The following is a 22,262-nucleotide window of genomic DNA, read 5'->3' as shown; positions in this document are numbered from 1 at the left end:
TTTGTCTTTCAAGATAGCGAGGAGTTCCTCATTTGTTCCCTGAAAAGCGTGTATGACACGGGTGAGGTTCTTGTGAGATGTGGATTTGGTGTGAGTTGGGTCCAGTAGATGTCTGAGCAAGAACCACGAGTTTTTGCATCCTAACTGGCCGTTAAGACGGTTGCAGGTTTGATGCCATTGCTCCTGACTCAGTTTGATGGAGTAAGCTTCGATCTCTCGCTCGAGGCGAACGAGACGGAGCTTGAGGGGTCGATTGTGTTTTTGGCGGAGCCAGCGAGCGCTAAGACTGCGCTGGGCCTCCCACATGTGTATGAGTTTGGCGTCGGGAAAGGGGCCATCCTCGTCCTGGGTAGTCGTGGAGGTGGCATTGGCGGTGTCTTCGAGCAGCGAGTTTTTCCAAGTGTCCAGGTCGTCTATGGGGGCCGAAGTGCGTTTGGCGCACACGTATCGGAGGGCGTCCCAGTTAGTGTGCCTGATTGTTCGGCTGGGGGCTTTGCTGTGTGTAGCCGTAAAGGTTGTGCGGTGAACATAGTGGTCGCTAACTATGTTCATGCCGAGGTTTTCCCAGCGTGCGTCTGGGATGTTGCGGGCGAAAGTGAGGTCGGGGCAGCTGTCCTGTGTGACACTGTTTCCAATGCGAGTAGGCCTGTCGGGGTCTAGGAGTAGTGTCAGGCCCAGTGTTTGGGCTGTCTCCCACACTTTGGCTCCCTTACGACCGCATGCTTTGCGGGGATAGCCCCACTCGGTATGCGGCGCCTTGAAGTCACCTAAGATGAGTAGCATCCCTGTTTGTGCAGTTGCGCAGGCCTTACGAACGAGGGTTGCCACTCGTGTGCTTTTGTCGCTAGGGGGGCTGTAGACGTTGCGGATGTGGAGCGGGGCTTGTAGCGGCTGTTCGGTAGGACCTGTACGAAAGTGTGCGGAACATCGGGGTAACTAAGGTCTATATGATTAGCTGCTAAATTTGGGTGGACCAGGATGGCGGTGTTGGGCCGTTGGTCTGGGGTCGTTTGTTGGTCAAAACCAAAAGCACCCGTGCCTTCTTAACAATAAAAGGTCGCGCTCACAGCAGCAAGCATAAAGTTACTGGAAAGGACCGGTATCAGGCACCAAACAGACATGGTAGGTAAAAAGGTATTGACATAAAAAGCGCATGCTTACCTTAACTATTTTTTTTTCTTGGCGCTTTGATCTCTCCACCGCGCTTGCGCCGTTGTCATGGCGTTCTGCTTCTAAGCAAGGAGGGGCTGTTTTGACATGCTAATGACGTTCCCCTGCTTAGTACGAGATCCAGATTTATTATGCCACCTCCACTACGGCGTCTCTCATAGCCTTAGTTGCTTTGGGACGTTAAACCCCATAAACCAACCAACCAGATTTATTATTCCAAGTACGTCTTAAACACATGGCAGCCCCGTTGGCGTTCCGTTGATGGGTATTAGGTCGTTGTTCGAATACTTATTTCTCACTATTCTGCAGACATCGAGGTAGCGGTTTCGGTGACCGGTAAGAGATTTATTTATGAGGCGGCATAGCTATCACCATGTCCTTGGTGGTTAACATTCTATTTTACACACGTGCTCCAAACATTTTTGTGCTTTGCGAGAAGGTAAAGTTCCTTGTGCCGTAAACAGACAGAAATAAAGGGCTCGTTACGGGCATACCTATGAAATAAGCCAGCAGACAGTGACTTACTTTCTTTCTTGACTTCCTGCATATACTTGTGCTGTAAGTGCGGCCATTTATACCGATTGAAAATGCCCTATTTAACGACAAAATTTTATTAATAATTCCATTACCACAAAAAAAAATTAGATTTGCCTCGGGCGAAAACAAATGAGCTCTCAAAACGCCCACTCTGTGTTTGTATCATGAAAGTCTCGCGTGCAATAATTACCTGAGTAACGAAGTTGGGCTTAACACATTCAGAATGGAACCCGCGAAGAAACGTACGCCCACTCTTTGTACTTCGAAACAGCATCGACATAGAGGAACACTGCCAGTTTTCATTTTAAGCGGTGAGTGGACCGTGAGAAAATCCCAGCTTAAAAAGGCAGGCTACCGCCCACAGGATCTAATCAGTGGCTTCATTATAAAGTTTCTTGCGGCGGTGAACACGACCCTTTCTTCTGCCTCCAGCGCAGAACAAAAAATTAAAAGAAAAACAGTACTAGTACAAAATTTCAAGTTTCTTTCCTTTACTCCTATTGCTTTGAACTACTTAAACTCTTTGCTGGAGTTCTATCGCGTCCTTCTGCGCGTTTTTCTTCTCTTCTTTTTTTCTGCAGCACGCGCAATACGGAGTTTTGAAATAAGGGCTACGTATTGAGAACTACGAGAAAAAAAAAAACGCGGCTTTTCATGTCGTCTTTTCAAAGAAACAGCAGCGAGCCGAAAGAACTAATTAACAAAGACAATTCTGCTGGAAATCTCGACGAGACGTGCGGTTAAGGCTTAAGCCCCTGAGGCCGCAGAACGCCATTTGGAGCTGCAATTCCGGCGCGTTCGGGGCTAGGAAAAACTAGAGAACATCTCAGTTTGATCCTCCGTATGAAGGGGTTTATACCGTATCATTATCGCTTTCTCGCTTTCGTTTTCTCGCCGCTGCTTGCTGCTGCTGTCGTTGGCTTTGTTTAGGGTGTTTCAGCATCGCTGGTGGTGCTTTCTTATGCTACAGTAGAGTGCCTAAATGACTGAAAACGATGTGGTCACTCTAGGAGTCGCTTATGAACACTTCACGATGCGTTCCCAGACTCGCGAGTACGCTATTCAGGAGCCGTAAAAGTACGCGAGTGTGAGGCGTTCCTTGAATCTTTCCACCGGATCATTTTTATGAGCTCTGTTTGCTAGAAGCGGTATATCACGCATGAATAAGGTGGCCTACTGTATTCTTGTAAAATCTTTCCTTTCTAGCTCGAAGCCCCATTATTATGGCTCCTAGGAATTCGTTCCCAGGCTTGTTTTTCTTTTCATGCTGTTTCTGGCGAATACCTTAAAACAGAATCGCAGTGAAAGGCACCGCCATGCTCACTGATTCAGTATAATCGCCGAGTAAACAAAAAAATCAAATATTATTGCAGAGCTCTTGAAGTCATCCCATCGAGTTGGAGTTATATTGCGCTTGACAGCCGAACGTCTTGCCTGTTTCCTTTCGAAGCGCGAAAAAGAAATGTTGGCTCAGCCGTGAAACATTGCTCTCAAGGCATTCCTGTCTGACATCAAGACTACAGGCCTGTCTGAACGTATTTTATTGTGAACGGTGGTTCCTCAAGTGCTTTCCTGCCCATGCCCATTACAGCCTTCCATGCTTTCCTCCTTTCTTTCTGTCCTCCTTCCTTCTCCTTCTTGTTTCCTTTCCCCGTTGTTCGTAAGGTAACAACCAGATCAAAGTCTGGTTAACCTTCCTGCGTGCGCTGGTATTTGTTTTCTATGTAGTTTACTTCGACCAACACATCATGACAATAAAAAAGTCGCACTTCTTTTCTTTTTCAGTCTCTCGAAGAACGGAAGAAGTCATCAGGATGTTCGCGAAAGGAGCCGTGAGCGAAAAATCCAAGATCTCATTTCTGTCTCATGGTGAATCGATTGACGCCGCGGGTGCCTTCGGCACCCGCTTTTTCACACCAACGCAGAGCCCGACGAAACCAGACGGATAAAAAAAAAAAACTGAAAGACTCTGAGAGAATCTGAAGACTTGCTCGGAACCTTTCTCTTCAGAGCGTTACTAAGTATGAGGAACGAACTCTGAGCTGTTCTAACCCTTACCGTAATAACGGGGTTACTTTTTGAAGCCGCTATTATGGATTCAGCGAGGCGCTCAATGCTACACATTTCAAGTAAGTGCGCCGTTACGGAAAGTCAAAGGAGAACCACCCTCTCTGTGTACCGAATAGAAAAAAAATGATTGCCGATACTAAAGGCCGTAAAGTACTAATAGATAAGAAAATAAGTAGACCACCATCTGTCTTGTCAAGGTAAATGAAAGAAAGGATAACAAATTATGTTAAAGAAGTTCTCAGAAATGCTACGGGAAGCAGAATAAATGGGAAAATTCTTTGAATAGCTAGTTTTCGTCGCGTTTCCTTAGTGTATGGTGATTCGGATTTTAGAGAACTTAAATACCGATCCATATAATGCCCTGAAGTGATGAAAAATGTGAGAATTAAAGCTATTCAAAACGAACAACAAAGGCACGAAGTACTAAAAGACACAAGAATTCATTATAAAATCACAGTTTTTCGTATTCACAATTTTTTCACAGCGCCGCGGTTGGTAGTTTTGTAACCAGATCACATTATCAGCGCTCCACACTTGACATTGATTATTGAACTTCGCGGCTTAGAGAATAGGTCGCGCGGGGTGCTCATAATAGTCTGCATAGGAATACCTTACATGCTTACCCTGAACATGGGCGTGACAGATGGGTTAGCTAACGGTACGGTAGGACGCTTGGCATATACGTGGTGTTTTACCTAAGATGATGTGCTATCGTAAAAAATAGGCTTTTTTAGTTAGAAGAGCGCTCTTTTTCGCACAGCATTTTCAGCTCTATAGCTCATAAGAATACAGATAAAACGCGCTAACTAGTAGGCTGGTTAATTAATATTCGATAATTAACTTTTTGCCTATTGCTAGTAGTCTCCTTATTTACTGAGAGGCATGTAGCCCACAGCAAGTAATATCCCTTACAGTTTTCAGAATTCCGAAAGCACAGCTGCCCTCGGCGCTGTAGCTCAACACATTTTGGCTATTTCGACGAGTCACGCGCACTGGATGGGTTGCTTTGCCTGCACGCTTCTCAAAAGCGCATGTATTTTGGCACGATGTAGCCAAAATTTTCTGCAGCACAGCACCGATAGTAACTGCGTTGTCGAAATTCTAAAAAATGACTTACGGCAGTATTAGCGCCTCTGCATAAATATGGAGACTATTAGTAGAAATTAAAGAGTTAACTACACAGTTTTAGTTAACCACCCAACTAGATAGCACATCTTAGCTGTACCCTTATGCACTACACCAGTGACAATGCTAGGCCGAAAAAAAAAGGCCTCTTCTAATTAAAAATGCCTATCGTTAAAAATTGCAGAACATCTTAACTGGAACACCCCGAATACAATAACACACTGAAGACTAGCACTTGCGAATATGGCTTTAATTCTGGCATTTGAGACTACATGTTGTACGAGAGATAGTGTACAGGCGATCATAAAGGAGAACTGCAAAGCGGCCTTCATTGATCTGAAAGGCAGTCCTACAAAAAAGTACGCTTGAAATCTTGAATAAAAGAACATAAATAAATAAAAAAATGAATGAGAAATTATGTACAAAGACTTAGTACAATGGCGTTCATACACCAATTAGCATAAAAATATCAGAAAAATTACTTAATGCAATAACAGAAATCACCCATAACTGATGTGCAGTAACAACGCATTACCGAGTATCGTAATCGTTCTGCGACTGTTTTTTTTTTAGCACAGAAAAAACATGCTCATAGATTAAATTTGCCTCAAAATTAAGCTTTTCGAGACATCCCTCAAAAAATGGCTGAGGCTTAACTTGGTTAAGCCTGGAGAATGCGAAGCATCATCGTGTCGCGTAATTTGAAGGCGCACAACCACAGCGACGGCGCGAGGTGGGCCCCCGTTTCTCCACTGTCGTGACTTCATCAAGTCACGTGGTGTGGCATCATCGTGTCACGTGATTTGGAGGCGCACAACCACAGCGACGGCGCGAGGTGGGCCCCCGTTTCTCCACTGTCGTGACGTCATCGTGTCACGTGGTGTGACGTCATGTATCACGTGATTTGGAGGCGCACAACCACAGCGACGGCGCGAGGTGTGCCCCCGTTTCTCTGCTGTCGTGACGTCATCGTTTCACGTGGTGTGACGTCATGTATCACGTGATTTGGAGGCGCATAACCACGGTGAAGGGCTGAAGTGGTAGCTAAAGTAGTATGCTTTGCATAAAAACGCATCCTCACATTCGCATCCTGCTTATCTGATGCTCAGCACAATTTGTGAAGGCTTCACATTTTGAGAAAAAATATTCGCACAAAGAAATTGAATGGATTTAGAAAGGGCTTTTCCACAAAAACACCGCTGGTATAAGCCAGTAACGGCTTATCATTTCTGATTGATCAGCATGGTCTGACTGATGTGTTGTTTCTGGACCTTGCAATAGCTTTTGACCCTGTGTCCCATCAGAAGCTTATCTACAAAGTTCAATCCCTTCTCGGTACTAACATAATAACTGATTTGATAACAGGTAATCTTTTTAACCATCAACAGTTTTTTTTATTTCGATGGGCACTCTTTGAAATGCGTAAAGTTTACTTCAGAAGTTCCGCAAGCGACAGTATTAGCGTAAATATTGTTTTCAATCCACATCAGTGATACAGTTGATGATACAGACGCTGCAGTACGCATGTTTGTCGATGGCTGTATAATTTATAAAAAAAATGAATACTCAAGAACATGAACTTCAAGTAAATAAGGCACCTGAAAAAATACTAAACTGCTGCCAAGAATGGCAAATGAAAAAAAAATTATATGAAAAACGGCTGCGATGACAGCATCAAGGAACATTTACTTTCTCTTACAAAATGAAAGAGACAATACTCAGAGCTGTTGAAGAATACAAGTACCTCTTAATAATAATTTCTGCAGGCTTCAGATAGGGCAATGCAGCCTTCACCACTTTTTGCTCACTAATACGCTCCATTATATTCACCTTTCCTTATGTAAAAGTCCTTTCAATACGGCCGTAGTGCGATTTGTCATAGAATACATTATATTCTGGTTTCCTCACGGAAAGCATTTAATAGCTAAATTGGAAGGTGTTCAAAGGAGACTATAAAATTTCTTTTTGATACATATCGCCGCTTCGATTCCTCTCGTGAACGCAAAATATGCAGGCCTTCCCATTATTAGTACCTGCGCAATATGTCTTCGCTTGAAACTTATTTACCTTCTTGTGACTGCAGTCCAAAAAAAAATTAATGTTGTCAGCGCTTATGACTCTCGACAGCTCGAAATGCTAGACCACTTCAGTCTAAACATTTAATCAAATATCGGACACATAGTGATACTATTAGGTCATCTTTTTTCCACAATAAACACGAAACTGTAACTCATTACCTGATGACGTTGTGAAATGCCTGTCTCTGAATGACTTTCTTTCAAAGTTGTCCAACGTTATCTGACTCCACAGTGCTCTGCTAGCTACCTTACGTCCAGTTTTTTTTGTTTTAGATTTCTTTTTTTTTTCAGTATAGTGTTTTGGTCCCCCGCGGGTGCGGTTATTCCTTATGCCGCGGCAGCTCGCCCTTGCCTTTAATGGTGGTTTGCAAATAGTACTTTACAGAAACCAAGTCGAATGAAAATGGCCCAGCTTTGCTGCCGAACCTAATACGAATAGTGTAGTTAAAAACCGAATCAAACACGAACGGAATATGTTTGTGATTATTCGCTACATGCGCGAATACCAGCAATACCGAACAGCTGGAGCTGTTCGATGTTACAAACACGCAACCCTGATCTCCTTTAGGCAGACATACTAAGAATGAAGTGTATCAACTACATTTCAGTCATTTTATACGCATAGGAAAATTAACTTTTGCTACAAATCTCAGTGAAAGAACTAGCAGCAGATATGAATTCATAAAAGCGATGAGCGTTTACGCCATGGCTGGCGGTATTGGGAATGAATGCAGGGTTTGTTAAGCCTGGCTGCCCATTGTAGCGTCGCCCAATCTTTAAGGTCATATGTATGGCAATTATGAACGTCGACACCTGAGCGGATGGCGTCGTGGTGCTAAACTCACTTTTCCGGAAAGACCGATCGCAGCACCATCCTGTGCGATGTCGGAGTGGGGCCTCTTTGAAGCAGTCCTCGATACTATACTACGGCGTATCGCATACGAACTTCGAGTCAAATACTCGAAAACTATTCGAAAACATGACGACGGACTTGATTCTCTTCGAGTAATTATAAATATGCACTACTTGATTCGTTTACTGAGTCGAATAGAAGGATATTCGATTCGCTGTACAAAATTTAGAATATTCACGCATCCCTAGTCTTTAATACTCCACAATTCAGCCTAAAAATTTTCCACGCTTTATGTATATACGCTTTGCTTTTTTGTTTGCATTCTCTGCAAGTATTTTCTAGGCTGGCAGTATGTATTACATAAATAAATAAAGTAAATAACTGCCTACAGTGTTACAACACTTCACCGAAGTTATATATTCTTGATGAAAATTTCTGGGCGCGAACACACAAAGGACAGCGAAGAAACCACAGGACAAGCGCCTTTTTCACAACTAGTTTAATGGGAAAGCAACAAACACTTAAATACGAAAAGATATCATAGGTACGTACAGATGAAAACAGTTAAGATTAAATGTCATGACTGAACAAACTCAAAATTTTCGCAGATAAACTATTTCCTTTTTCGTGAGCGATACTGACGGCTTGCTCACGCAGTTACCGTGCGAGGCAATGTGGAAAGCTTCCATCACCTCCCTGATTCTTTGTTCAGGGTGACGGAATAGGACCTCTGTTGCCACGAAGATAGGTCGGCAATTATTGCATTCTTGGAGGTGTTCCCTCACCCCTAAGGCACTGCCATTGTTGTGCTCTTTAAGGCGAATGTTTAAGCAACGCCCATTCTGTCATAGTATAAAGAAGCCAAATTAGCATTTAATTAACGTTTATCTGAATGATGCTCTCGGGCAAAAGAAACTCAAGAAAAACATGCTCGTCTTGCGTTTAATGTGCTTCTAACTTTAGATAAACAAGGTGACATTTCGATGATACTAGTTTCTAAGCTAAACTCTTTCATGGCTTTTCTTTTCCGTGTTGAATCACTCCAAAAACTAGTTCAAAAAATTTAAAAAATAGAGAGATTCTGCGGTCATTCAATATATTATGCGGCTCTTTGTGTAAGTGCGAAACAAACGTAAAACCGTTATGTTAAGCCACCATTTTAGCTATACTTAATATTTTCCTCTATGTACAGCCTTTGTCAAAAGTTTGGAGCCCAGGGGGTTTTCTTTTGAGCCACACTGTGTCGTTCTTAATGGATCTCTAGCGCTCTAAATTTCCTGGACATGAGAAGATTTCTGGTAATGCCCCCTGCAATAGGTAGGACTTCCATGAATGCTCCTGGAGTCCCAGTATAAAGCTTGGAAGTGAAACCCCTGGGCTCTAAACTTTTGACAAAGACTGTATTTCTTAAAGCATAAATCTGCGCTGGACAATTAACCAGTTTTCTCGCATGCGTGCATCTGTTTTCTATTAACTCTTTCTCGATACAGAACTCGAACACGGAATGAACGAAAGATGAACGAAAGATAACACAGTTTTCTCTGCATTTCATTAAAGAGTCTCTCTCTCTCTCTCTATAACACAGTACGCGGTATCTATTATACTTGCCAAGGATAAAGAAAACGAGATTTCTTTTCTGTCGCGGAGAGCAATTCATCTACACCGGAGGTCTATTAACACATCCCAAGCGCGAATTCTAGTTCGTTGCTTGCAAATTAGGAGCGTAGTCGGCGCGCCTACAAAAAAAAAATGGTCCATGCTTATACCTTCAATGGTTGTCGGATCTTCCGACACGTCCATTATTTATAAGAAGACCTGCTAGGCAAGAAAAATCTCTCTGAACGGCGCTACATTGTGGACAGCGTGTTTAGGGAAGAAAGAGACAGAAAGCACGGAATTCCGTCAGAATGCTAGATGCTAAGCTTCGTAACGACGACCACAGCGCTCGGTGAATACTTTATTCAGTAAAAAGATGGTGATTACGTGAGCTTTGTTCAACCCAAATAGCCATCTATGCGACGAAGCTAGAAAAAAAAGGGGGGGGGGGGGGTATTGAAAAGCGAGCTTCACGGCAAGATATTCAGAGTGGAGGCATAGTCCACGTTAGTTTAAGTGGATGTCATCATACGTCGAAAGCATAACAGATGGAGTATGAGACCTGCCTAGTAATATCCTTTTTTCTTTTCCTAATTCTCTGCTAATAAGTTTAAACCTTCTCAGTGGCTTTTATCTTCTTGAGTATTCTAGATCTCTAACTTCTGATCTTTCGAATGATGTGCAGACGCTATGCTCGTGACTGGAGCTGATGTGCTTTGCAGTGAAAGAGGTTCACCCACAACGCATAGGCATCCTGAATTTTGGGAAAGAGCGCCGGACTCAAACGGTAAAGCTGTGGCGCTCAAGGAGTTCTATAACAGTTGCTGGCGGAAAGATAGTATTTTGTGGTCGTCACACAAAGAACAGGAAAGGCGCAGTGAGTCTACTGAGTTGTAGTAGAGAACAGCGGCAAGTATGAAACGTTGAAAAAGAGAAAAAACAAAATAATCAACACTACCATTGTAATGAGCCACAATTTCCCTGTTGCCTTTGAAAAAGAAGATTCGTGAAGCCGAGCTGGCGGACGCTTTAACCATATGTGAAAAGAAACAACAAATATGGCTTGTCTGGTAAGGTGAGGTCGGCACCCGGAGTCCCTCTATGACTGCGCGTTCGCCAGCACTGTGTGAGTGAGTGAGTGAGTGAGTGAGTGAGTGAGTGAGTGAGTGAGTGAGTGAGTGAGTGAGTGAGTGAGTTGGGAGTGAGTGGGCGAGTGAGTGAGTGAGTGAGTGAGTGGGCGAGTGAGTGAGTGAGTGAGTGAGTGAGTGGGCGAGTGAGTGAGTGAGTGAGTGAGTGGGCGAGTGAGTGAGTGAGTGAGTGAGTGAGTGAGTGGGCGAGTGAGTGAGTGAGTGAGTGAGTGGGCGAGTGAGTGAGTGAGTGAGTGAGTGAGTGGGCGAGTGAGTGAGTGAGTGAGTGAGTGAGTGGGCGAGTGAGTGAGTGAGTGAGTGGGCGAGTGAGTGAGTGAGTGAGTGAGTGGGCGAGTGAGTGAGTGAGTGAGTGAGTGAGTGAGTGAGTGAGTGAGTGAGTTGGGAGTGAGTGGGCGAGTGAGTGAGTGAGTGAGTGAGTGAGTGAGTTGGGAGTGAGTGGGCGAGTGAGTGAGTGAGTGAGTGAGGAGTGGGCGAGTGAGTGAGTGAGTGAGTGAGTGGGCGAGTGAGTGAGTGAGTGAGTGAGTGGGCGAGTGAGTGAGTGAGTGAGTGAGTGAGTGAGTGAGTGAGTGGGCGAGTGAGTGAGTGAGTGAGTGAGTGGGCGAGTGAGTGAGTGAGTGAGTGAGTGAGTGAGTGAGTGAGTGAGTTGGGAGTGAGTGGGCGAGTGAGTGAGTGAGTGAGTGGGCGAGTGAGTGAGTGAGTGAGTGAGTGGGCGAGTGAGTGAGTGAGTGAGTGAGTGAGTGAGTGAGTGAGTGGGCGAGTGAGTGAGTGAGTTGGGAGTGAGTGGGCGAGTGAGTGAGTGAGTGAGTGAGTGAGTGAGTTGGGAGTGAGTGGGCGAGTGAGTGAGTGAGTGAGTGAGTTGGGAGTGCGTGGGCGAGTGAGTGAGTGAGTGAGTGAGTGTGTGAGTGAGTGAGTGAGTGAGGGAGTGAGTGAGTGAATTGGGAGTGAGTGGGCGAGTGAGTGAGTGTGTGAGTGAGTGAATTGGGAGTGAGTGGGCGAGTGAGTGAGTGAGAATGAGTGAGTGAGTGAGTGAGTGAGTGAGTGAGTGAGTGAGTGAGTGAGTGAGTGAGTGAGTGAGTGAGTGAGTGAGTGAGTGAGTGAGTGAGTGAGTGAGCAAGCGAGCCCCAGCCAGCCAGCCAGTGAGCGAGTGAGTGAGTGAGTGAGCAAGCGAGCCCCAGTCAGCCAGCCAGTGAGCGAGTGAGAGGAGTCGGCGAGTGAGCAGAGTTATGAGCGAGCGAGCGAGCCAGTGAGTGAGTGAGAGGAGTCAGTGAGTGAGTAGAGTGAGTGGAGTGAGAATTAATGAGTGACGTGTAACCAGCACGTCTCTGACCATGAAACTGAAACACAATAATGCATTCTTTTGGTTCTGTTTCAGATAACTCATCAAATAAACGTTTTACATAGCCTGCGGTCGCATTTAGAACGGCCTACTGAAGAAAACTCGCAATAGGGCCTTGGTGACAAAGTCACAGTATTTTGATTTTTTCTCTAGATGCAAGAAATCTAAATAGTTCAACTTACTGGCAGCACTTTGTAAGACGAGGGCCAAGTGAAGCCTTCAAAACTCGCCTATTCCCTTCTTTTTACTTCTTGCCCAGTTAAAGATTACGCTTTTACATATGACCGTCTACGAACGCTGCTTTTGTCGCTAGTGCATGTACTTACCGCGTTATTAAAATTCCATGTCCAATCATGTCGCCACTGTTTTGTAAATGCCTACAGCATCCCTTGAAGCATATCCCAGCTGCCGCGTAATTTTTTAGATTTCACATTGAGTCAGCCAAAAATTATAAACTGTACTCGCTTCTACAGCATTACATGCGTCGCATCAGCAGAAAACAACAGCAATAACGAAAAATATATTTATGAAACAAAGTTTATTTTTCCTTTCTCAGCGCCACAGTATGTCTCTTTGTACGGCACGAGGTCATTTTTAGGCATGTGGCCCCTTTCTTCGTACCTCGCGCAGCATTGTTGATGCCCATGAAAAGGAGGAATTACTTCTCACGTTTCTGCCGAGATTGCAAAAAGGTGAAGCTATGGCTTGTATGAAAATCAATACCTGTTTCCCAAGCGCTTCTGTGTCTACTTCAGCTTACGTAATGAAATTGGAGTTTCAAATTTTGTTTTTTTCGCTGTCTTCTTGAACAACTTTTTCGTTCAATACAAAGCTCGTACCGAAAAGCCTTTGCGGGTGACTTCTATACCGTGTTTAACGGCGCCTCATTCCAGGAATTCTTGAACAGGTTATTTACCGCTGTAGTTACTATGAGCTTGAGAAAGAATCTAAAAGTAAATTTCAAGACCACGATGGAAAAGATAAATGTCTAATAATAAAGTTAATAGCTGGCTTCTCAGTTTGTTACAAAGAATGACTTATAAACTTTAATCATATTTTCAAAACATAATCATTTTGCTCCCCTCACCGCCTTTATCAATATGTTGCTCTTGCGACACAGAATACACTGTTTTTTAGTCCGAATTTGACGAAGCTGAACTGAAACTTTTAGCGAAGTTTTAAGAGCGGGAATAAATGACAGGAGAAATCTGTTTTTATTTTCACTCAAAAAGCTTAAAAAAAATTCTGGTGGCGCACTTACTGAGAAGTCCCCTTTGCTTCCAATGTAGTCAAGCGAACAGCAGTAAATTAAATGCCAACATGATTGCGACCTCTTGTGCGATAAGATAGGAACTGCGACCGCACCAGCGTGTGTTCCATCGGCCCCTCTACGAACGCCGCCAGATGGGGGTTATTGAAAACACGCAGTCCTGTCGCAGATATTTTCAATTTTACAAGCTTTGTTTAGGTATGTTCTTAACTACGGTAACGCTTTTAGACATTCTAGTCGACCTTGTCTTTAATCCCTCGCTAGTTTTGATGGATGCAGTTTTGCCTAATACTTAGTAGGATAAGGACGAAAAAAACAATAGTTCAATCTTTTCTTTGTAAGGAAAAGAAACAACTGCGATTCCATAAAGAAATGGTGGCAGTCAACAAAGCTTGATTTCTATGCATGCAGGGAAAATTGGGCTGCACGTTTACCCAGCTGACAAGCTGTTAGAGCCCTTTTTGCAGTCTAGACAATTGGCGCAAGGCTGGAAAAGGCAGGTCAAGCTGTTTGAAGGTATTGCACTGCACTGCAGTCAACCGCAGCTGTTCAATATTTACCGGAAATTAAATTTTAGTTAAGCAGCTAGGTAATACATAAAACGCATTTTCTGACTTCGGCGCAAGTATTGAGACGAGCAAAACACACCTGCGGTAAGCATTCAGTTGCGCTTTAAAATAACAAAACAATGTCTGTGTGCGATGCAGATGAAGGCCGTTGTCACAGTTTGAGAGTGAAAACTACGCCGTTCTGCGAGGCACTGGTCAAGATATGATTTGACGGTCCTGGGTCAAAAAGCGCTTGCTGACTTCAGGGATTTCCAATGGCGCAATTGTAAACGCTTGCCGAGATCAACATTCCTCACGGGAATGTAGCGCTGCGTTTGTCGACTGCAAACCAGCAACAGTGCTTGTGAACTCTTAAGAGAATGCACTGTCCGTCGCGCTATTCTGTTTTAGTTCAGGACAGAACTAACCGTGCATGCATAGCTGAAATGTGAGATAGGTCTCTACCACCTGTTTTTACAATGTTACTGAAGCTGTGGCTAACATTGGCAGAAAAATTCCCCAAGGGGGAGTACATTTCAGCTGAGAAATTAAATACCCATTATCACAGGCCTGAGCGCTGTCATACGGTTACACCGGAAAGAGGTACTATTTTCTCAAAATCTTAAAGATTAACAAAAAAAAAGATTTGTCCTTCTTAAGGAAACTTATTCCTCAAATGCGAGGATTTTGAGCAATCCAAGTAGCTTTCCATCGTATCCATGCGGCTGCGCTCTGGTGCGTGCGAAGCAGTGATTACTCTCTTCACTAAAGCTGTAACTGTAAGTCGCTAGTGCCCGGTTTTCGGAATGCTACTACTCGGATGTTAGTACTACTGCATAAAAATTCCTTTCAGCGCTCAAGTTCTAGTTCACGTCGCTTTATTAGATAACGGATTGCGTGAAGTGGACGCCTTTAATTCGTTCACCTTTCTCCTTTTACGCAGGGAAAATCCCCAAAAGTGCATACTCTACATTTCAGGAGCTCCTAGAAATACGTCAAATCGAAGAAATACCGCGAAAACAATTTGGCTATTACAAAGTTACACGGCAGTTCACTCGTAGAACGAACCATGTCAAGGTTCTTCATCTTTTTATTATTGCTGGCTGGTCGCTGCAGGCACCTTAATATGACAGGCAGTTGAGATTGATTTTGCTGCAGACAAGTAAAACGCAGAGCTTGACACCGCCGAACTTGAGAGAAAAGGTTTTTGGTACGGATGCACTCTTAATGACTGAAAAACAAAGCTTTGCAGTTTGAAAATACGGACAGGACACAAGCTCAATTTAGAGACGTCAGTTTGCCGCAACACTCATGAAAGAAAAGTGGTCCAAAGACAGGCGGGCTGACACTCCATTAAGTTGTCGATTACTTTTCCTGCATAGGCTGCAGATAACTTATTTTTTGTTATTATGTTTTTGTTTAGTCATATCTCTTGTGTATATTGAATTATATACTGTTCTGTTGAGATTCAAAGCGTTTATGTTCGCTCATTAATATTACTTCCCTTGACGCTTGTACTTTGTTTTGTATGTTGTGTACTGTTTGTGTTATGTTGAACTGCACACCATCAGACCAAGTGGTTTCTATGAATTGGTGAAAATCAGTAGCCGGAGACGCTGTGTGGCACAAACCTCTCCTTTCTTGTTCGTGTAAATGAAGAAAAAAAATCATCCAGCACCTCCTTTCTACAGCTGAAATAAATAATCAAGATCAACAGACACTTGACACAAATTAATCATTCGCCTAATATTTTAATCACATAGGTGATACTCAATCCAACTGCAGTCAATAGAAGCGGGAATAAAATTCCACACAAAAGAAACCAGAAGATAGGCGTCCTTTAGACAGTGTCTAGTGAACCATACGTCGCCACTGTTATTGAGCGTTAAAACACCTCCGACACTGGACGGCCTGCCGTGCAGGCCAGTCAGACGGCCCTCAGCAAAGCCTTTGCCCTCAGTGGTACTTGTGTGGATGTTTCTGCAATCGAGTGCGTCAAACCATCAGCATATCCAGTCAGTGACGCACTACGCTCATTCTATGAAGAGAAAACTTATTTTGAACATAGGGTTCAGTTGAAAACCGCTATTTAAATTCTATGTGGTCACAAAATGTGATAAAAATAATCTAGCAACTACAACTGCAGCAAAACGCAGCTATTACTAAAATTTCGAAAGCGATACGCTGATATTATAGTAACCTACCATGTCGAGATGCCGCATTGCTATGTGTCTGCAATATCGTTATCCTGCCTCGCACAAGTGTTTCTGAAATGCCCATTCAGTTTTTGCTAGCCCAGCAGTCGAAAAAAGGCAGGGCTTATCGACTCGTTTCAGTGAGTGAAAAACTGCAAACTACAGATTAATGCTATATAACACCAAGAGGCAATAAACTAATAGAGAACTCAAGACAAAAGGGCTATAGACCTCGCATTCTCCAATAAATAGCCCTCGAACAGTAGTGATTTTCTCTCTGTTATCAGCACTCGAGTTCACAGCAGCCCAGAGAGCTTGATCCCCTGCTCAGCCTTGAGCTCTTTTAGTATGCAGTTTGTAGATATGTGTTCTGTATTTGTGCGCACACACCATCTCACTGCAAATAAATACCATGGTAAGGAAAATGTAGTGCTTTTTCTATGCGTGGTTTTGTTGCGTTTCAAGAGAGTCAACTGTTGGGCTGGTTGGTGTTTTCACATCGCATTCATCTGATTTAGCGCCCGTGTTGGTCTTCCTTTCTGCTGTCCCCTCCATTAAATTAATAACAAAACGATAATTGCGGAAGTTAAAAGTAGGGAGTAAGATCGTAAACGCTTGAAATTGCTACAAATCAGGAATTATTTTCTAATACTAATAAAACCATGAGTTACAGAAGAAAATTACTGCACGCTATATAACATACTGATGGATACACACGATGCGATGTTCTCAGCAAGAACTTAACATTACGATAATGCCTGTCTGTGTGCCTTTTGTTGTGACGGAAAAAGTCACGCCTCTACGCATGTGCTGTCTGAAAGACGTTCGACGAAAGCTGGAAGAAGAACCTTTAAAGAAATTACAATTACAAAGAAATTCAAGCGATGGTCCAGCTGTGCCACCTAGGCAATAGGAGCCTCCTGCGATTCGGGGTAGAGTCGACGTGCAACCAACTAAAACTCACTGCCAATTCCCTTTAAAGCTCTTCGGCACAAATATGCGATGCAAATTTTTTACGACATGCAAAACCTGGTTTCCCGAATATATCCAGGAAGACTCTATTCGTCATTGAAATCCACTTTGCTACAGGTATTGTCGCCTGCTGTCGCCTGCTGTGGTAGTGCATCACATTAGATGGCTGTGTAACCAGTCGCCTTTTGAAGTCAACACAAATTATTGCAAACTGCACTAGTCTGGAATGACGGATGAGAAAAGCTGCGTTGTAAAAATGTCACATTTTGGTGAACGTTACAAACTAGTGTTCGGCTCTCTCTCGTCACATACGACTCCTAATAGGCCTCGCGAAGAAAGACACACATTCACAGCGCATGTAGTACATATATGCAGACGCTGAAGTACATGGTCGGTAAAAAGTTCCAAGGCCAAGGGTTTGCTTTTAAGCAGTATAGTCGGGCAGTTACGATACCCTCGAAGCTCAAAATATCTGTGGAGGGTCGAAGAAGGATCTTTCTACTCGCGGAGAACCTTGATAGCTTTGTCGACATCTTAAGCGCCAGGATATACCAATGAAAAGCAGACCATGTGGCCTGGCAAATTTTGGTCAACCCTGTAGAAACTGCATTACGTATGTTGAAAAAAAAAATCATCACATTTCTAGTGCATAAGTTGAATGTTCAATCCGGAGGCTGAAAGTTTTGTTCTTATTTATTTCTGTACATCCTAGACCAGTATGAAGTTAAACACCTTTCTACTTTGAAAAATGAACATTTCGCTAACTTTTTGTCTGTTTTTAGCTGTGCAACGAAGTTAGTTCTTGAGTGCGTAGACTACTCAGCAATTGTGTACAAATAAGGTTTAGAGGAATGTCTGGAGACGAGTACTTGTTTGAATTCTAAGTGATTGTTCCATTTCATATTTGGCTATACTCTACATCATTGTGTAACTGCTGAGGTACATCGTGCAACTCTATGTGTGATGCAACAAATTAATGTAAAGAAAGTACTCCAACCCAACACCGAAGCAGAGAAGTTACTATGCTGTTAAAAAGTAAAAAAAGACAGCTGCATACGCATGCACAGAGCTTGTACAACTCGTATACGAACAGAGCTCTCGATACGACGCGCGTACGGCTTAATCCCAAGGCCTCGCACGGCTTTATCGAACCGCCACATGGCATGCAACCGCTACTCCAATTTGCTGCGCAAGCGCTCGGACTGGCAGCGCTCCATTCTCTGACCGGCTGGTGCACGCCGATAGGAGAAACTGCGCGTCAGAAAACCAAAGCCAATTAACTTCTTGACCGAGAAGCTTGGAAGCCGCTCATATAAGCGGAACGTGGTAAAGCTGGGGCCAAAACTCCAAAATGAAACTCCCCTAACTCGGGGGACAAGCCTCCGTATTGTACGAACCATATTCAAACAAAAGAAAAAGCACGCTGCGAACTTTATCAAAACGCGTACGCAATGCACAGAGAATGTTTCCTCCTCCGTAGCCCGAACTCGGCTTCATTCATTCGATAGACACAATACACCAACTCGCTGTTTAATACAGACAGAGGCCACGCGAACTGGAGTCGTCTTCCATCACTGTTATGTACGACGACTACGACGACGCATCTGCCGACTGAGTACTCGCTACTGTACAGCAAGACTTGCTGGCGTCGTGCTACCAAACACGAACCGTGGGAGACCTGCTTCGAAGCATAGAGGTCAGGAGAAGTCTCACCTCTGATTTTACCACGACACGTAGCAGCGAAGAGCAACGGTGTCTGTGGATCGTAGGAGCGCACGCCTGACGACCACTACGACGATGTCGCTGTCCTGGTGAACGTTTGGGCGTGGGCGGGAAAGACGACCGGAGGTCCGCGCTGGATGTGCGCTGCTGCTTGTACGGAGCGACGACGGCGGCTGCCGAAGAGCACGCGCGAAAAACGAGGGCGAGGGAAGGTGAGGGAGAGAAGATTGGAAGGGAAGGAACACTTCCCGCTGCTGCCGTTGTCAACGTCAGGGGAATGCTCGTCGCCTCCTTTCCCTAAACGGGACGGGAAGGGGAAGTGGGAGTTAGTAGGGAAGGAGAGACGAGAAAGGAGGAAAAAGCTAGGGAAAGGGTACTATTGCTGCTGCAGCGACGGGATGACGCGCAAGGCAAGCCCGCAGAGCGTGCGCGCCAGCGCCCCGAGCAACCATCGATCGAGGAAAGCGGCTCCCAGAGCGGTGCCTAGTGGCCGCTCGCGAAGGCGACCCTTGTTCAGCTCACTGGTGCTTTCGCTCTCTTTTGTCCTTCTTTTATTCTCTACACACTATTTCTTTTTTCTCCCTTCTTGTAGTGCCCCTGTGTTTGGCTTTGGGAGGTGAGCATCAGCGCTGGCCACGGTGGACGCAGCTGTCGGGGCGAAAGGTTTTGCGAGTATGAAGGCATCCGGACGCGTCCCTCCAGAATGGAGATTGAAGGGAAGAAAAAATCGCACAGGATGTCTGCTGCCAGAGCGGATGTTGCAACATGTCCGGAGTCATTGAAAAAAGAAAGCGCTCGGAACTCAGAAAAAGAAAAGATAATGCATTGTGCGTCTGATTCTGGTGGTACAAATCAGAGATAATTCCACCCACACTTAACAAGAAGCTGACCCGAATCTCCCTAACAGTAAAATCATCCTGCACTTATATTGTTTTGCGTTACCGTGGTGGTCGCGTCATGTGGGGCAGGAGAGAAAGCAGTTGCGAAATACGAACATGACTTGCTTAACCTAATCGACAAAAAGCATCCCATGTAGCTGCGTAGCTTCACGTTACACTAGCATAAGCCCTTTTTTTTTGTCTATCTAGAGGCAACGTCTCTAACGACCGTAAATGCTAGTCGCCCAGAAAAACAAAAATGCGGATCTGCTACGGAGACCGTTAAAGCCTTTATTAGAGCTAGTTGGTACTGGGTTCCTAAATTCATTATTACTAGCAAAATGACAGACGCAGACAGGAAACAGCAGAACAAGCGGTTGTCCTGTCGTTGTGTGTCCTGTTTGCGCCTACCTTTTCGATACTAAACATCATTGTAGAATTCTACAGGGAAGTAGAACATATTCCTGATTCCATACTTTCTAGCTAGTCTAATCTTACGCTGCCCAAGTTTTGACGCAAGAGAAGAACGCTTCCACGTCAGTGGCTGTGACAGAAGCCTGCTAATCCCCTTTACTTGCTTGCGTTGGTGAAGCGTAGCAGTGCCTCCGATTGCAAACAGTGAATATTCTACTGGCTTTTCTGATGAATTCCTAGCGTTTCCCTTTTTAAGTGCTATTTTCATAATCCGAAGTGAGATTACTACTCTAAAAATTGTCCATGGACAAATCTCTCTCAGATCCAGAGCTCCACATGAAAAATAGCCACATCCAAAGTTAACAGCCGATATAAACTACACCATTAGCAAACTTTTTCATTACACGATGGTGTAGAGTTGTTCTAACGTGTAAAATGCTTCTCGTAATAACTTGGATACGCTATAGTTTACATGGATAAGAAACTTTCGCATTTTTCCCAGTTCCTGTTTAGGGGCATATGGCTCATTTCGAAAAAAAAAACTGAATTTGTATATGCACCAGTTAATATAAATTCCTCCCCCTTAATTTAATACAGAGAATTTTCGACCTTTGTTAGGCAAGATCATTAATTTTTTAGTACAATGTTCGGCTAACAAACAGGTAGAGCACCGGACGCGTAATTCGGAGGACGTGGGTTCGGATCCCACCGGCGGCATGTGGTTGTTTTTTCTTCTGCTTTTCTAATCAATTAGCTTTAAGCGATAACATATTCAGTAATATTCTAAATGGATCAATACCACAAAATAAATAAATAAAATTAAAAAAATCCCTTGTTTCCCTTGGTCTCTGTGGCTGTTGGCTTCTGTCATAACTAAAATGAATGTTCGTCATATCCGGCAGCTGTACTTGAATCATGGCCTGGTTGAGATATTTGAAACATGTCATTGTCATGAAATGCTTCTATATATATATATATATCCTTAATGGCTCATAGTAGTCAAGTACCGAGAGAAAGCTCGCTTGTGCCCGCGCTCGTACTTAACGACAGTTGCTTCTAAAATTGGAAAGAGGCGAGCCGTCCCGACTAGCTAAGTCTGCAGAGTGACTGCTCCGGTGAAGTGTTGGTCCCGGGTTCGAACCCCGGACCAGGACGACTTTTTCTTCAACTACGAGGTTTCTGCGGAAGCTGAATAATTTTCCTTCGTGGCCGTTTGGGAGCGCTTGGGTGGATATATTTGAGTAATTACTTCTTAAATCTACTCCACCTTGGGAGATTACCCAAAACATCTGACCAAAAGGGAGATGTAGCGGTCCGTAATTCGTACCAAACGTATCTAACAAATCACGCGAGTTCTGTTAAGATGACTCAAGAGCAGTGTTCAATAAACCCTCTCGTCCAAGTCAGCGCATCATTATTTGTCTAATGCATATTCACTAATACTTTATTATTTATTAATGTTTTCAATATTAGTTACAACTACGACTGTCAGTCTTTCATATATAATGTGTAAAGCCCGAAAAATACATCCTGCCAGATTTATACTCGGTATTAGGCATCAAATTGCTTCCAAATACTTGAGAGAAGCCACGTGACTGAAGTACCTTGTCAAACGAGTATCTTGTTTGGAAGTAGCCGAAGCGTCTCCATGCCTAAAACCGGCCATGGCTATACACACACAAATCTACCACAACCCAGTGATGACAACCCCTCAGTATTTGGTGCTTATTGTGAAAGGAGCTCAAATTCAAAGCTGCGTCAAAATTTCCACCCAGGTTTTCGGTTGCACGTTAAATATTAGTTTGATAATTAGGAGATAGTTTCATTCCCGCTATATATTCGCCAACAGCACAACGCTGCTTAACCCTGTAATGCCCGGTGTATCAATATGCTACAGATTATAAATTCGTGAGTATTTTTCATTTTTGCTCGCAGATATACATCATCCCAAGCGTTATTGGCGAAACGGTCTTGTCAAACATATTTATCAGAGCGTGGTTAAATCGCCAGTGACTAGGAATGCAGGAAAGCTGCAGAAAGATAACTGACCGCCAAACCTAACCCTAACAGCAAAACAGAATAAATTTTTTACGGCTTACTGCCGAATAGGCAGTTGAAGAAACAGTCCTGAAACGTAATATTTACTTACTGTATGCGTCTGAGTATTTTCGCCCAGTCTTATCGTCCTTGGAAACGCAAAAATTATCATGTTTCACTAATTTTAATTATGCAGCTACTATGTTTTTCATCATTAATCTACCAGTTGTTTATTTTTTTTATTTACGCAATATAAAGGCCAGTAGTGATGAAATACATAAGTACGTGAGCTTTATCGCTTGTTTTCGCAACT

At 43.8% G+C, this 22,262-nt stretch overlaps 1 protein-coding gene across 1 annotated transcript in view; it reads right to left on the bottom strand.

Annotated features, from left to right (window-relative positions):
* LOC149340763 (uncharacterized) overlaps window positions 1-18,835 on the bottom strand; it is a 102,802-nt gene extending 83,967 nt beyond the window's left edge. The window contains exon 1 of the mRNA XM_089549614.1: window positions 18,612-18,835. The gene's annotated coding sequence lies outside the window, so the exon portion shown is untranslated. The remainder of the gene's footprint in view (window positions 1-18,611) is intronic.
* Between the last annotated feature and the right edge of the window lie 3,427 nt (window positions 18,836-22,262).

This window comes from Amblyomma mixtum, chromosome 6 (genome assembly GCF_055824585.1).
Source record: "Amblyomma mixtum isolate Tamu chromosome 6, ASM5582458v1, whole genome shotgun sequence".
Lineage (NCBI taxonomy): Eukaryota > Metazoa > Arthropoda > Arachnida > Ixodida > Ixodidae > Amblyomma > Amblyomma mixtum.
Note: the sequence above shows the minus strand (reverse complement) of the source record. Positions and strands in the feature narration are given on the sequence as shown.